The following is a 13,353-nucleotide window of genomic DNA, read 5'->3' as shown; positions in this document are numbered from 1 at the left end:
AACGTCTGGCGACTGAGATAATCCGCTTCCCAATTGTCTACACCTGGGATGTGAACCGCAGAGATTAGACAGGAGCTGCCTTCCACCCATACAAGTATCCGATATACTTCTTTCATAGCCTGAGAACTGTGAGTCCCACCTTGATGATTGACATACGCCACGGTTGTGACATTGTCTGTCTGAAAACAAATAAACGATTCTCTCTTCAGAAGAGGCCAGAACTGAAGAGCTCTGAAAATTGCACGGAGTTCCAAAATGTTGATTGGTAATTTCGCCTCCTAAAATTCCCAAACCCCCTGCACTGTCAGAGATCCCCATACAGTTCCCCAACCTGAAAGACTCGCATCTGTTGAGATCACAGTCCAGGTTGGATGAACAAAAGAGGCCCCTTGAATAAGACGATGGTGATTCAACCACCAAGTCAGAGAAGATCGAACATTGGGATTTAAGGATATTAATTGTGATATCTTTGTATAATCCCTGCACCACTGGTTCAGCATACAAAGCTGGAGAGGTCTCATGTGAAAGCGAGCAAAGGGGATCGTGTCCGATGCAGCAGTCATGAGACCTAGAATTTCCATGCACAAAGCTACCGAAGGGAATGATTGAGACTGAAGGATTCGACAAGCTGAAACCAACTTCAGACGTCTCTTTTCTGTTAGAGACAAAGTCATGGACACTGAATCTATTTGAAAAGCCAAAAAGGTTACCTTTCTCTGAGGAATCAAGGAACTCTTTGATAAATTGATCCTCCAACCATGTCTTTGAAAAAACAACACAAGTTGATTCATATGAGATTCTGCAGAATGTAAAGACTGAGCAAGTACCAAGATATCGTCCAAATAAGGAAAAACCGCAATACCCTGTTCTCTGATTACAGAGAGAAGGGCACCGAGAACCTTTGAAAAGATCCTTGGAGCTGTTGCTAGACCAAATGGAAGGGCAACAAACTGGTAATGCTTGCCTAGAAAAGAGAATCTCAGGAACTGATAGTGATCTGGATGAATTGGAATATGAAGATATGCATCCTGTAAGTCTATTGTAGACATATAATGCCCTTGCTGAACAAAAGGCAGAATAGTCCTTATAGTCACCATTTTGAATGTTGGTATCCTTACATAATGATTCAATATTTTTAGATCCAGAACTAGTCTGAAGGAATTCTCCTTCTTTGGTACAATGAATAGATTTGAGTAAAACCCCAGACCCCGTTCCAGAACTGGAACTGACACAATTACCCCAGCCAACTCTAGGTCTGAAACACATTTCAGAAATGCCTGAGCCTTCACTGGGTTTACTGGAATGCGTGAGAGAAAAAAATCTTCTAACAGGCGGCCTTACCTTGAAACCTATTCTGTACCCTTGTGAAACAATGTTCTGAATCCAAAGACTGTGAATCGAATTGATCCAAATATCTTTGAAAAATCGTAACCTGCCCCCTACCAGCTGTGCTGGAATGAGGGCCGCACCTTCATGCGGATTTGGGAGCTGGTTTTGACTTTCTAAAAGGCTTGGATTTATTCCAGACTGGAGAAGATTTCCAAATGGAAACCGTTCCTTTAGGGGAAGGGTCAGGCTTCTGTTCCTTATTCTGACGAAAGGAACGAAAACGATTAGCAGCCCTGTATTTACCTTTAGATTTTTCGTCCTGAGGCAAAAAGGTTCCTTTCCCCCCAGTAACAGTTGAAATAATAGAATCCAACTGTGAACCAAATAATTTATTACCTTGGAAAGAAAGAGAAAGCAAAGTTACCTTAGAAGTCATATGTGCATTCCAAGATTTAAGCCATAAAGCTCTTCTAGCTAAAATAGCTAAAGACATATACCTGACATCAATTCTAATGATATCAAAAATGGCATCACAAATAAAGTTATTAGCATGTTGAAGAAGTTTAACAATGCTATAAGCATTATGGTCTGACACTTGTTGTGCTAAAGCCTCCAACCAGAAAGTGGAAGCTGCAGCAACATCAGCCAAAGAAATAGCAGGTCTTAGAAGATTACCTGAACATAAATAAGCTCTCCTTAGAAAGGATTCAAGCTTCCTATCTAAAGGATCCTTTAAAGGAAGTACTATCCACTGTAGGAATAGTAGTACGTTTAGCAAGAGTAGAAATAGCCCCATCAACTTTAGGGATTTTGTCCCAAAATTCTAATCTATCAGATGGCACAGGGTACAATTTCTTAAACCTTGGAGAAGGAGTAAATGAAGTACCCAGACTATTCCATTCCCTAGAAATTACTTCTGAAATAGCATCAGGAACTGGAAAAACTTCTGGAATAACTACATGAGGTTTAAAAACCGAATTTAAACGCTTAGTAGATTTAGTATCAAGAGGACTAGTCTCCTTCATATCTAATGCAATCAACACTTCTTTAAGTAAAGAACGAATAAACTCCATCTTAAATAAATATGAAGATTTATCAGTGTCAATATCTGAGGCAGAATCTTCTGAACCAGATAGATCCTCATCAGAAACAGATAAGTCAGAATGATGGCGGTCACTTAAAAATTCATCTGAAATATGAGAAGTTTTAAAAGACCTTTTACATTTACTGGAAGGAGGAATAACAGACAGAGCCTTCCTAATAGAATTAGAAACAAATTATTTTACATTAACAGGGACATCCTGAACATTAGATGTTGAAGGAGAAACAACAGGTAAAGGATTATTACTAATGGAGACACTATCTGCGTTAGAAAGTTTATCATGACAACTAACACATACTACAGCCGGAGGAACAGATACCAAATGTTTACAACAAATGCACTTAACTTTGGTAGAACCAGCATCAGGCAGCGTCTTTCCAGAAGTAGATTCTGATCCAGGGTCAGGTTGAGACATCTTGCAATATGTAATAGAAAAATCAACATATAAAGCAAAATTATCAAATTCCTTAAATGACAGTTTCAGGAATGGGAAAAAATGCCAAATAAACAAGCCTCTAGCAACCAGAAGTAATGAAAAAGTGAGACTTAAATAATGTGAAAAAAGGTGGAGACAAGAATGACGCCCACATTTTTGGCGCCAAGTATGACGCCCACATTATTGGCACCAAGTACAACACCCATATTTTTTGGCGCCAAGTATGACGCCACATCCTCTGACGCCGAAAAAATGACACCCACATTTTTTGGCGCAGAAAAAGGGCTGTAACACATATACGTAAAAAATGACGCAACCACGAACAAACTTCCGGAGTCAATTAGGGCACCGGAAATGACAAAACTTTACGCCAAAAAAGTTCACGCCAAGAATGACGCAATAAATTGAAGCATTTTCAGCCCCCGCGAGCCTAACAGCCCGCAGGGAAAAAAGTCAATTGAAAATTTTTAAGGTAAGGAAAAATATTTATTCATATGCATTATCCCAAATAATGAAACTAACAGTCTGAATGAAGGAATACTGATTATCCTGAATCATGGCAAATATACGTTTAAACACATATATTTAGAACTTTACATATAAAGTGCCCAACCATAGCTTAGAGTGTCATAAATAAAATAAGACTTACTTACCCTAAGACACTCATCTACATATAGTAGATAGCCAAACCAGTACTGAAACGAGAATCAGTAGAGGTAATGGTATATAAGAGTATATCGTCGATCTGAAAAGGGAGGTAGGAGAAGAAATCTCTACGACCGATAACAGAGAACCTATGAAATAGATCCCCTAGAGGAAGACCATTGTATTCAAATAGGCAATACTCTCTTCACATCCCTCTGACATTCACTGCACTCTGAGAGGAAAACCGGGCTCCAGTGAAGAGCATATCAACAAAGAATCTAGCACAAACTTACTTCACCACCTCCATGGGAGGCAAAGTTTGTAAAACTGAATTGTGGGTGTGGTGAGGGGTATATTTATAGGCATTTTGAGGTTTGGGAAACTTTGCCCCTCCTGGTAGGAATGTATATCCTATACGTCACTAGCTCATGGACTCTTGCTAATTACATGAAAGAAAGTGAAATCACAGAGAGCCTTTTATTTCCGGCCAACACAAAGTATTACCATGGTTTCAAGTTTGCCCTTCTGGATAAGCATTCCTTGTTTTTTAAGACATAACATCGGCACACACACTCAAATGAGATGGCCGAAATATCTCAGTTGGAAGAGCGTTAGATTAAAGATCCCTGGTTTTAGCACAAAAGGGGTGATTTTAAATGGGATGGTAGAGTATTGATAACAGCTGTGGATTTGAACAAAGTTAAAATATAGGAAATGGAACATGCAGAGTGCCTTTTATTTTCGGTCAACACAAAGTATTACCTTGGTTGCGTATGTGCTCTTCTAAATAAGCATTCCTCATTTTTTCAGAAATGACATTGGCACACATGCTCTAACGAGATGGCCAAAATAGCTCATTTGGAAGAGCGTTAGACTGAAGTTCTAAAGGTCCCGGGTTCGATCCCGGGTTTCGGAAGTGGTTGCCATTTTGATAGGAAAAAGACTGCATTCACTCTAGAAGCATATTTTGCCAAAGTGAGACATCAGCAGTAAGACTTTAGCAAACAAAATGCATTAGCAAATCAAACAAAAGTAACTGGTCAAGAAAAAAAAAAAACAACAACAACAAAGCAGCCGAATGTGAACCAAAAAGCAACTGCCGCTACAGAGCTGAAATAGCTCAGTTGAGTTGAGCATTAGACTAAAGGTCCCTGGTTCGATCCCGGGTTTCAGCAGTGGCTTCATTTTTAGTAGATATAATACTCCTTTCAAAGTAGCTTCATTTTTTTCCAATCAGAGCAAGACTTTAGAAAATAAAGTGTAATCACCTAATACATTCCACAAATGGTAATATTCCATTACTGAGAAAGAAAAATAACTCCTCTCCTAGAGTTGTCTTTTCATGATAGGACCCGAAACACTAGAATTGATATTTCTCTTTCAAATAAAGTGCTATGGTCTGTAGATGCCTTTTCTTTCCAAGTTGGACAATGGGGCCGAATTATCATTGAGTGAGTGGACATGATCCGATATTGCGGATCATGTCCGCTGCACATCAATAAATGCTGACAGCATATACTCTAAGCATTTATCATTGCACCAGCAGTTCTTGTGAACTGCTGGTGCAATGCCGCCCCCTGCAGATTTGCGGCCAAATAACCAAACCCCCTGCAGATTCGGATAACCAAACCTGATAATAAATCTTCTTTGAAACAAACTTACAAGCCTGCAAAATAGTACTGATCACAGAGTCATAGAAACCTCTATGACTAAGCACTAAACGGCCAATTTTCATACCTTCAAATTTAGAGATTTGTGATCCTGATGGAAAAAAACGTCCCTTGAGACAGAAGGTCTGGCCGTAAAGGAAGTGACCAAGGTTAGCAACTGGACATCCAGACAAGATCCAAAGGAAAAGAGCAAGTGCTAGAGCGGCTAAAGAAAAAATCCTTTATTGAAGAAAACATGCAATTAAAAACAACCAACGAGGGTAAATACAAGCATAGCTGGAAAAAGTTAAAACTTCAAACAGACACCGTCACAGAAAGGACGCGTTTCAGGTTGCCCCGTATTCACACATAGCTGTGAAGGATATCCTGTTAATATTTGTGCTGTTACACTCACACCTGACTACTAATTAATTACTTTCAAACCGAACAGACAATTTTAACTCTATCCTAGCTTTATTTATTCTGCTGTTCAGGACACTAGTTAACCTTATGAATTAAATGTACTTTAAGTTATATTTTATAGGCATATTTAGTTTTTCTTGCCAACTTCTTTATCTTTATTTACATTTGAACTTTTGGACAATGTTGGACAATGGGGCTGAATTATCATTGTGTGAGCGGACATGATCCGATATTGCGGATCATGTCCGCTGCACATCAATAAATGCCGACAGCATACACTCTAAGCATTTATCATTGCACCCGCAGTTCTTGTGAACTGCTGGTGCAATGCCGCCCCCTGCAGATTTGCGGCCAAATAACCAAACCCCCTGCAGATTCGGATAACCAAACCCGATAATAAACCTTCTTTGAAACAAACTTACGAGCCTGCAAAATAGTATTGATCACGGAGTCATAGAAACCTCTATGACTAAGCACTAAACGGCCAATTTTCATACCTTCAAATTTAGAGATTTGTGATCCTGATGGAAAAAAATGGCTCTTGAGACAGAAGGTTTGGCCGTAAAGGAAGTGACCAAGGTTGGCAACTGGACATCCAGACAAGATCTGCATACCAAAACCTGTGAGACCATGCTGGTGCTATCAGAAACACATGCGATTGTTCCATTATGATCTTGGAGATCACCCTTGGAAGAAGAACTAGAGGCGGAAAAATATAAGCAAGTTTGTAAGACCAAGGAACTGCTAACGCATCCACCATCTCCACCTGAGGATCCCTGGAAAGGTATCTGGGAAGCTTCCTCTTTAGATAGGAAGCTATCAGATCTATTTCTGGCAGACCCCACATCTGTACAATCTGAAAAAACACATCTGGATGGAGAGACCACTCCCCCGGATGCAAAGTCTGAAGGCTGAGATAATCCGCTTCCCAACTGTATACAGCTGGGATATGAATTGAAGAAATTAGACAAGAGTTGGATTCCACCCAAGAAAGTATCCGTAACACTTCTTTCAATGCTAAAGGACTGCGAGTCCCTCCCTGATGATTGACATATGCCACAGTTGTGATATTATCTGTCTGAAAGCAAATGAAAAGTTCTCTCTTTAATAGAGGCCAAGACTGAAGAGCCCTGAAAATAGCACAGAGTTCTAAGATATTTATTGGTAACCTCGCCTCTAGAGGATTCCAAACCCCTTGTGCTGTCAGAGACCCCCAGACAGCTCCCCAACCTGAAAGACTTGCATCTGTTGAGACTACAGTTCAGGAAGGACAAACAAAAGAGGCACCTTGAATAATACGATGATGGTATAACCACCAAGTCAAAGACAGCAGAATGCTGGGATTTAAGAATATCAATTGTGATATCCGAGTATAATCCCTGCACCATTGATTCAGCATGCAAAGCTGCAGAGGTCTTATATGAAAACAAGCAAAGGGGATCGCAACCGAAGCTGCAGTCATGGAACCTAAAACTTCCATGCACATAGCCACTGAAGGGAATGATCGAGACTGAAGGTTTCGACAGGCTGAAACCAGCATCATTCCTCTCTTGTCTGTTAAGGACACTGAATCTATCTGGAAACCTAAAAAGGTGACCCTTTTCTGGGGAATAAAGAAACTCTTTGGTAAATTGATCCTCCAACCATGTCTTTGAAGAAACAACACTAGTTGGTTTGTGTGAGATTCTGCTAAATGAAAAGATTAAGCCAGTACCAAGATATCATCCAAATAAGAAAACACTGCAATACCCTGCTCTCTGATTAAAGATAGAAGGGCACCGAGAACTTTCGAAAAGATTGTTGGAGCTGCCGCTATGCCAAATGGAAGAGCGACAAATTGGTAATGCTTGTCTAGAAAAGAGAATCTCAGAAACTGATAGTGATCTGGATGAATTGCAGACATGTAATGACCTTGCTGAACAAAAGGCAGAATAGTTCTTATAGTCACCATCTTGAAAGTTGGGACCCTTACAAAATGATTCAAAAACTTCAGATCCAGAACTGGTCGGAATAAAATTTCTTTCTTTGGGACAATGAATAGATTTTTTATAAAAACCCAGACCCTGTTCCTGAAACAGAAAAGCCTGCGCTTTCAAAGGATTTGTTGGAACATGAGATAGAAAGAATCTTCTCACAGGAAGTCTTATTCTGAAACCTATTCGATACCCTTGGGAGACAATGCTCTGAATCCACTGATTCTGAACAGAATCTGCCCAAATGTTTTGAAATAATTTCAATCTGCCCCCCACCAGTTGAACTGGATTGCGGGCCACACCTTCATGCAGTCTTGGGGGCTGGCTTTAGCTTCTTATAAGGCTTGGATTTATTCCAACTTGAAGATGGCTTCCAATTTGGAACCAGAGTCCTTAGGGGAAGGAGTAGTTTTCTGTTCTCTATTCTGACAAAAGGAACAAAACCAGCTAGAAGCTTTAGACTTACCCTTAGACTTTTTATCTTGGGGCAAAAAAACTCCCTTCCCCCAGTGATAGTGGAAATAATAGAATCCAACTGAGAACCAAATAAATTATTACCCTGGAAAGATAGAGATAGTAATCTAGATTTAGATACCATGTCAGCATTCCATGATTTAAGCCATAAAGCTAGCTAAAATAGCTAAAGACATAGATTTAACATCAATATTGATGATATCCAAAATAGCTTCACAGATAAAATGATTAGCATGTTGAAGCATACGAATAATGCTTGACAAATCAGAATCTGTTTCCTGATGTGCTAAGCTATCCAACCAAAAAGTTGATGCAGCCACAACATCAGCCATAAAAATGGCAGGCCTGAGAATATAGCCAAAATGTAAATAAGCTTTCCTTAGATAAGATTCAATCTTCCTATCTAAAGGATCCTTAAAAGAAGTACTATCTTCCATAGGAATAGTAGTACGCTTGGCAAGAGTAGAAATAGCCCCATTAACCTTAGGGAATTTTTCCCAAAACTCCAAATTAGCCACTGGTAAAGGATATAACTTCTTAAACCTAGAAGAAAGATTAAAAGAAGCACCAGGCTTAGACCATTCCTTAGCAATCACATCAGAAACTGCATCTGGAACAGGAAAAACCTCAGGAGTATTCACAGGAGGTTTAAAAACAGAATTTAAACGTTTACTGGATTTGTTATCAAGAGGATCAGACTCCTCAATACCAAAGTAACTAGTACATCTTTCAACAAAGACCGAATATATTCAATCTTAAAAAGATAAGAAGATTTATCAATTTCAATGTCTGAAGTAGGATCTTCTGAACCAGAGAGATCCTCTTCAGAGGAGGATAATTCAGTATGTTGTCGGTCATCACAAATTTCATAAGTTTTATGAGAAGTTTTAAAAGACCTTTTACATATATTAGAAGGTGGAATAGCAGACATAGCCTTCTGTATTGCATCAGCAATATAATTTTTCATCTCAACAGGGATATCATGTACATTAGATGTTGAGGGAACAACAAGTGCTGTACTAGTACTAATAGAAACATTATCGACATGCAAAAGCTTATCATGACAACTGTTACATAAAATAGCCGGAGACATAATCTCAGCTTTCTTACAACAGATACATTTAGCTCTGGTAGAACTGTGTTCAGGCAGCATGGTTTCTACAGTAGCTTCTGAGACAGGATCAGACTGAGACATCTTGCAAAATTCAAAAGAAAAAATATCATTCAAACAAAATATCCAATTTCCTCATATACAAGTTTGAGGAACGGGAAAAAATTAATATGCTAAATAAGCAGAAAAGCAAACAACATAGCCCTCTAAAATATAAAGAGAGCAGGGAGCATAAGGGAAGTGGGGTAATATAACCAAAACAAAAATTGACGCCAAGTATGATGCATGACGCAAAGTGAATTTTTTTTGGTGCCAATCAACATCCAGATAGGACGCAACTCGAGTCATAACAAGCACGACTTCGTGCCAAACAACCTAACAACAATAAAGATGCAGGAAATGACGAAACTTGCGACACTATAGATGCAAATTTGAGCAAAAAAATTTCGTGTCAAAAATGACGCAATAAATAACAGCATTTTGCACCCTCCCGGGCCTAGATTTGCCCACAAAATTTAAGGAAAAATTGGAAAAAAGACTAAACCCAGGTAGGAAAATATATATAAATATATAAAAAAAATAACTTCCTCAAACATGATTCTCATACTGAAACTGCTACACATAGACCTGACTCATGGCAAATATAAGTAAATACATATATTGAAAACTTTATAATAACACATAAAGCGCTAAACATAGCTGAGAGTGTCTTAAATAATGTTACATACTTACCAAAGACACCCATCCACATATAGCAGACAGCCAAACCAGTACTGAAAACTATCAACAGAGGTAATGGTATAAGAGTATATCGTCGATCTGAAAAAGAAAGGTTGGAGATGAATCCCTATGACCGATAACAGAGAAAACTTGAAAAGATTTCCCATGAGTGAAACCATAAAAATCAACAGGTAATACTCTCTTCACATCCCTCTGACAAACACTGTACTCTGAGAGGAATTGTGCTTCAGAATGCTTAGAAGCGCTTATCATAGAAGAAATCATAAAAATCAAGCACAAACTTACTCCACCGTCTCCATAGGAGGAAATGTTTGTAAAACTGAAGTATGTGTGTGGTGGGAGGTGTATTTATAGGCATTTTGAGGTTTGGGAAACTTTGCCCCTCCTGGTAGGAATGTATATCCTATACGTCACTAGCTCATGGACTCTTGCCATTTACATGAAAGAAAAGTTCTTGTTCGATAAATTGAATTCTCTAGAAATGTCTTCAAATGATCTCACTTGAGACAGATTATCTAAGCATTGGTGAACATAGGATAATTCTTTTTGAGTCCAAATGTTATAGATCTCATAGGATAGACCAGGAATACATTTTGGCTTATCTATTTTCGGGAGAAAAGGGGATAGTTCAAAGTTCACATTTAACATTATATTGAGTTTTTGCCAAGCTTCAATAGTATTTCATATTATATTCATATTTTTATAGTGATTTGGTCATTGTGAAGTTGGACAATGAAGTAAGGCTTTCAATAAAAATGGGGCAGACAGTTCCACTTCCATTGATAGAGACATAAGATAGTTAGCTTCAGTTAGCCAGTCAAATGCAAAGCACGCTAGTATAGCAATGTTATATTTTTTTATATCTGGAAGGGACAACCCACCATCTTCTGGTCTAAGTGTTAATTTAATTATAGACAGCATGTGTCTCTTATTATTCCAAAATAATTTAGCACAGTCTCTATTAAAAATCTTAATATCTTGATTCAGTATAAAAAGAGGAACATTTTGCATAATGTACATTAATTGTGGGAATAAGATAGTTTTAAAAATCATCACCTTAGCTGAAAGAAAAATAGGGGGAAAAAAGATGAATAATTCAACCTATACCACTGATTTGGGTCCGCATGTAAATATATTCCCAAATATTTAACACTAGAGGACTCTTGAAATGGATGTTCTTTAATACTCTTTTTACTTTTATGAATCCATAACATTTCGGATTTACTGACACTGACTGATTTTATAGCCAGAAAAAGAACTGAATATATCCATGATATTCATAACCTTAGGTATATTCGTTTTAGTATTTTTAACAAATAACAGCAAGTCATCTGCATACAAAGATAATACTAGTTTTTGCTCTCCTAGGCTAATAATACCTTGCAATTCTTCTGGTAAGAGAATAGCAAGAGGTTCTATAGCAATGTTAAATAATAGCGGGGAAAGTGGGCATCCCTGTCTCGTTCTATTTAGTGTAAAGTTAGAGGTCTGACTGCCGTTTATTAATATAGAAGATCTTGAGTGGTCATATATAATCCTGACAAATTGAACAAAATAGCCTGAGAAGCCAAACTTATCTAATCCTGTGAATAAGTGGTCCCAAACCACGGAGTCAAAAGCCTTCTCGGCATCAATCGCAATTAATGCAAAGTCCTGATTAATCAATGTTTTTTATGTAATTTATTCTAAAAATGAATAAATAAACTCAAGTACCAAATAAACTTTACGTATATTTTTAGTTTAGGATCTTCCAGACATAAAACCCGATTGATCTATATTAATAATAGGCTCAAGACATGATTTCAACCTATGAGAAATAATATGGGTTAAGAGCTTATAGTCTATATTAAGTAATGAGATAGGTCTATAGGACCCTGGATCTAAAGGGTTTTTATCTTTTTTCAGAATCAGTGATATAATTGACGCAGAGAAATATCTTGACATGGTTTGACCATTTATATAATAATCATGAAACAATTTGACTAAGACATCTGCTATCTCTATTTTTAGTATTTTATACATTTCCACAGGTATCTGATCTGGGCCAGGGGCTTTATTACACTTGGCATTATTTATAGCTTCCAAGACCCTCATCTTTAGTTATAGATCTATTTAAGGCGTCAAGGAGCTCTCGCGATATCTTAGGTGGCGTAATTTTATGCCAGAACTCATTTTTGTTATTCTTATTAATATCTTTAGAAGCATATACCTTTTGAAAATACTCTAGGAAGACATTTTTAATTTTGGTAAGGTTCGTAAATCTATTCTTCCCACATATAATCACTTCTATTGTGTTAGTTTTTTTCCTGGCTTTGTCCATTCTAGATAAAAAATTTAGCAGATTTACCATATTGACCTTTATATATTGCACTTTTCTTTAGTTCTTCCCAGGACACTTTTGTTTAATAAAAATATCCCGGGTCAGGAATTGTTTACCGGGGATATTAATAGGTCCATTTCGCTTAAATATATTATTATATGCAGATGATATTTTGCTTTTTTTTAGAAAATTTGCAGCAATCTATCCCTAATTTGATCTATCTACTGGAAGAATTTGGCTCATTCTCAGGTTATCGAGTTAATACTTATAAAAGTGAATTAATGATTATTGGAAAGACAGTCCCTGGAACTTATATTAATACTTTCAAAGAAGTAGATACTATTAAATACCTGGGATTGATGTTACATAAAAACCCTGGGCATTGGTATGCTGATAATTATAGGTCTCTATTTCAAAAAATTAAGATAGATCTACAACTATGGACTTCTTTCCCTTTATCATTAACGGTAAGGGTTAAATTAATTAAAACTATTATATTCCCACGTCTGTTATATCCATTACAGAATCTACCGCTATTTATATCTAGTAGTGATTTAAAGAAAGTATATCGTTATTTTTCACTATTTATCTGGCAAAATAAAAAATCTTGTATCTCCTTGTCAAGGTTAATGCAGAAGCCGGGGTGTGGGGGTCTAGCACTTCCAGATGTTAAATTATACAACATCGCAGCACTGGTGAAAGTTGCAATTGATTGGATAGCTAGAACAAATTTATATTCTACCTACGAAGAAGAGGTTTTCTTGATACATCCTTTTGAATTAACAGCACTTTTACATTGTAAACCGCGCCAGCTACCTGGCAATATTGTTTCTCTTTTGTCATTTAAGAATGTAGTTTTTGCCTGGCATAAATTTTGTATAAAAGTAGGGTTAGATTTTACTTTTTCAGAATTCTGTCCTATACAGGGTAATCCATTATTTTCTCCGGGTATTAATCAGAAAGCTTTTCAGTCTTGGTCAGAGAAAGGTTTAAGGTTAATCTACCAAGCGTTAGATTTAGATGGTCAAGTGTTACCAGGAGAGGTGCTATTCTCACGATTTAATCTTCCTAGAATGGATTTATTTGCTTTTTTTTTTAGCTACGGCATTTTGTCAACGCCCAGAAATGGACGTTCCCTTTGGCTATTGCA

At 37.5% G+C, this 13,353-nt stretch overlaps 1 non-coding gene across 1 annotated transcript; it reads left to right on the top strand.

The window, feature by feature from the left end:
- The first annotated feature begins 4,355 nt into the window (after positions 1–4,355).
- Positions 4,356–4,428, top strand: TRNAF-GAA (transfer RNA phenylalanine (anticodon GAA)). Its single transcript has one exon. It is a non-coding gene; the product is annotated as a tRNA-Phe (tRNA).
- The last annotated feature ends 8,925 nt before the right edge of the window (positions 4,429–13,353 follow it).

The sequence above is a fragment of the Bombina bombina genome, chromosome 8 (assembly GCF_027579735.1).
Source record: "Bombina bombina isolate aBomBom1 chromosome 8, aBomBom1.pri, whole genome shotgun sequence".
Classification (NCBI taxonomy): domain Eukaryota; kingdom Metazoa; phylum Chordata; class Amphibia; order Anura; family Bombinatoridae; genus Bombina; species Bombina bombina.
This window is presented reverse-complemented; position numbering and strand designations above follow the sequence as displayed.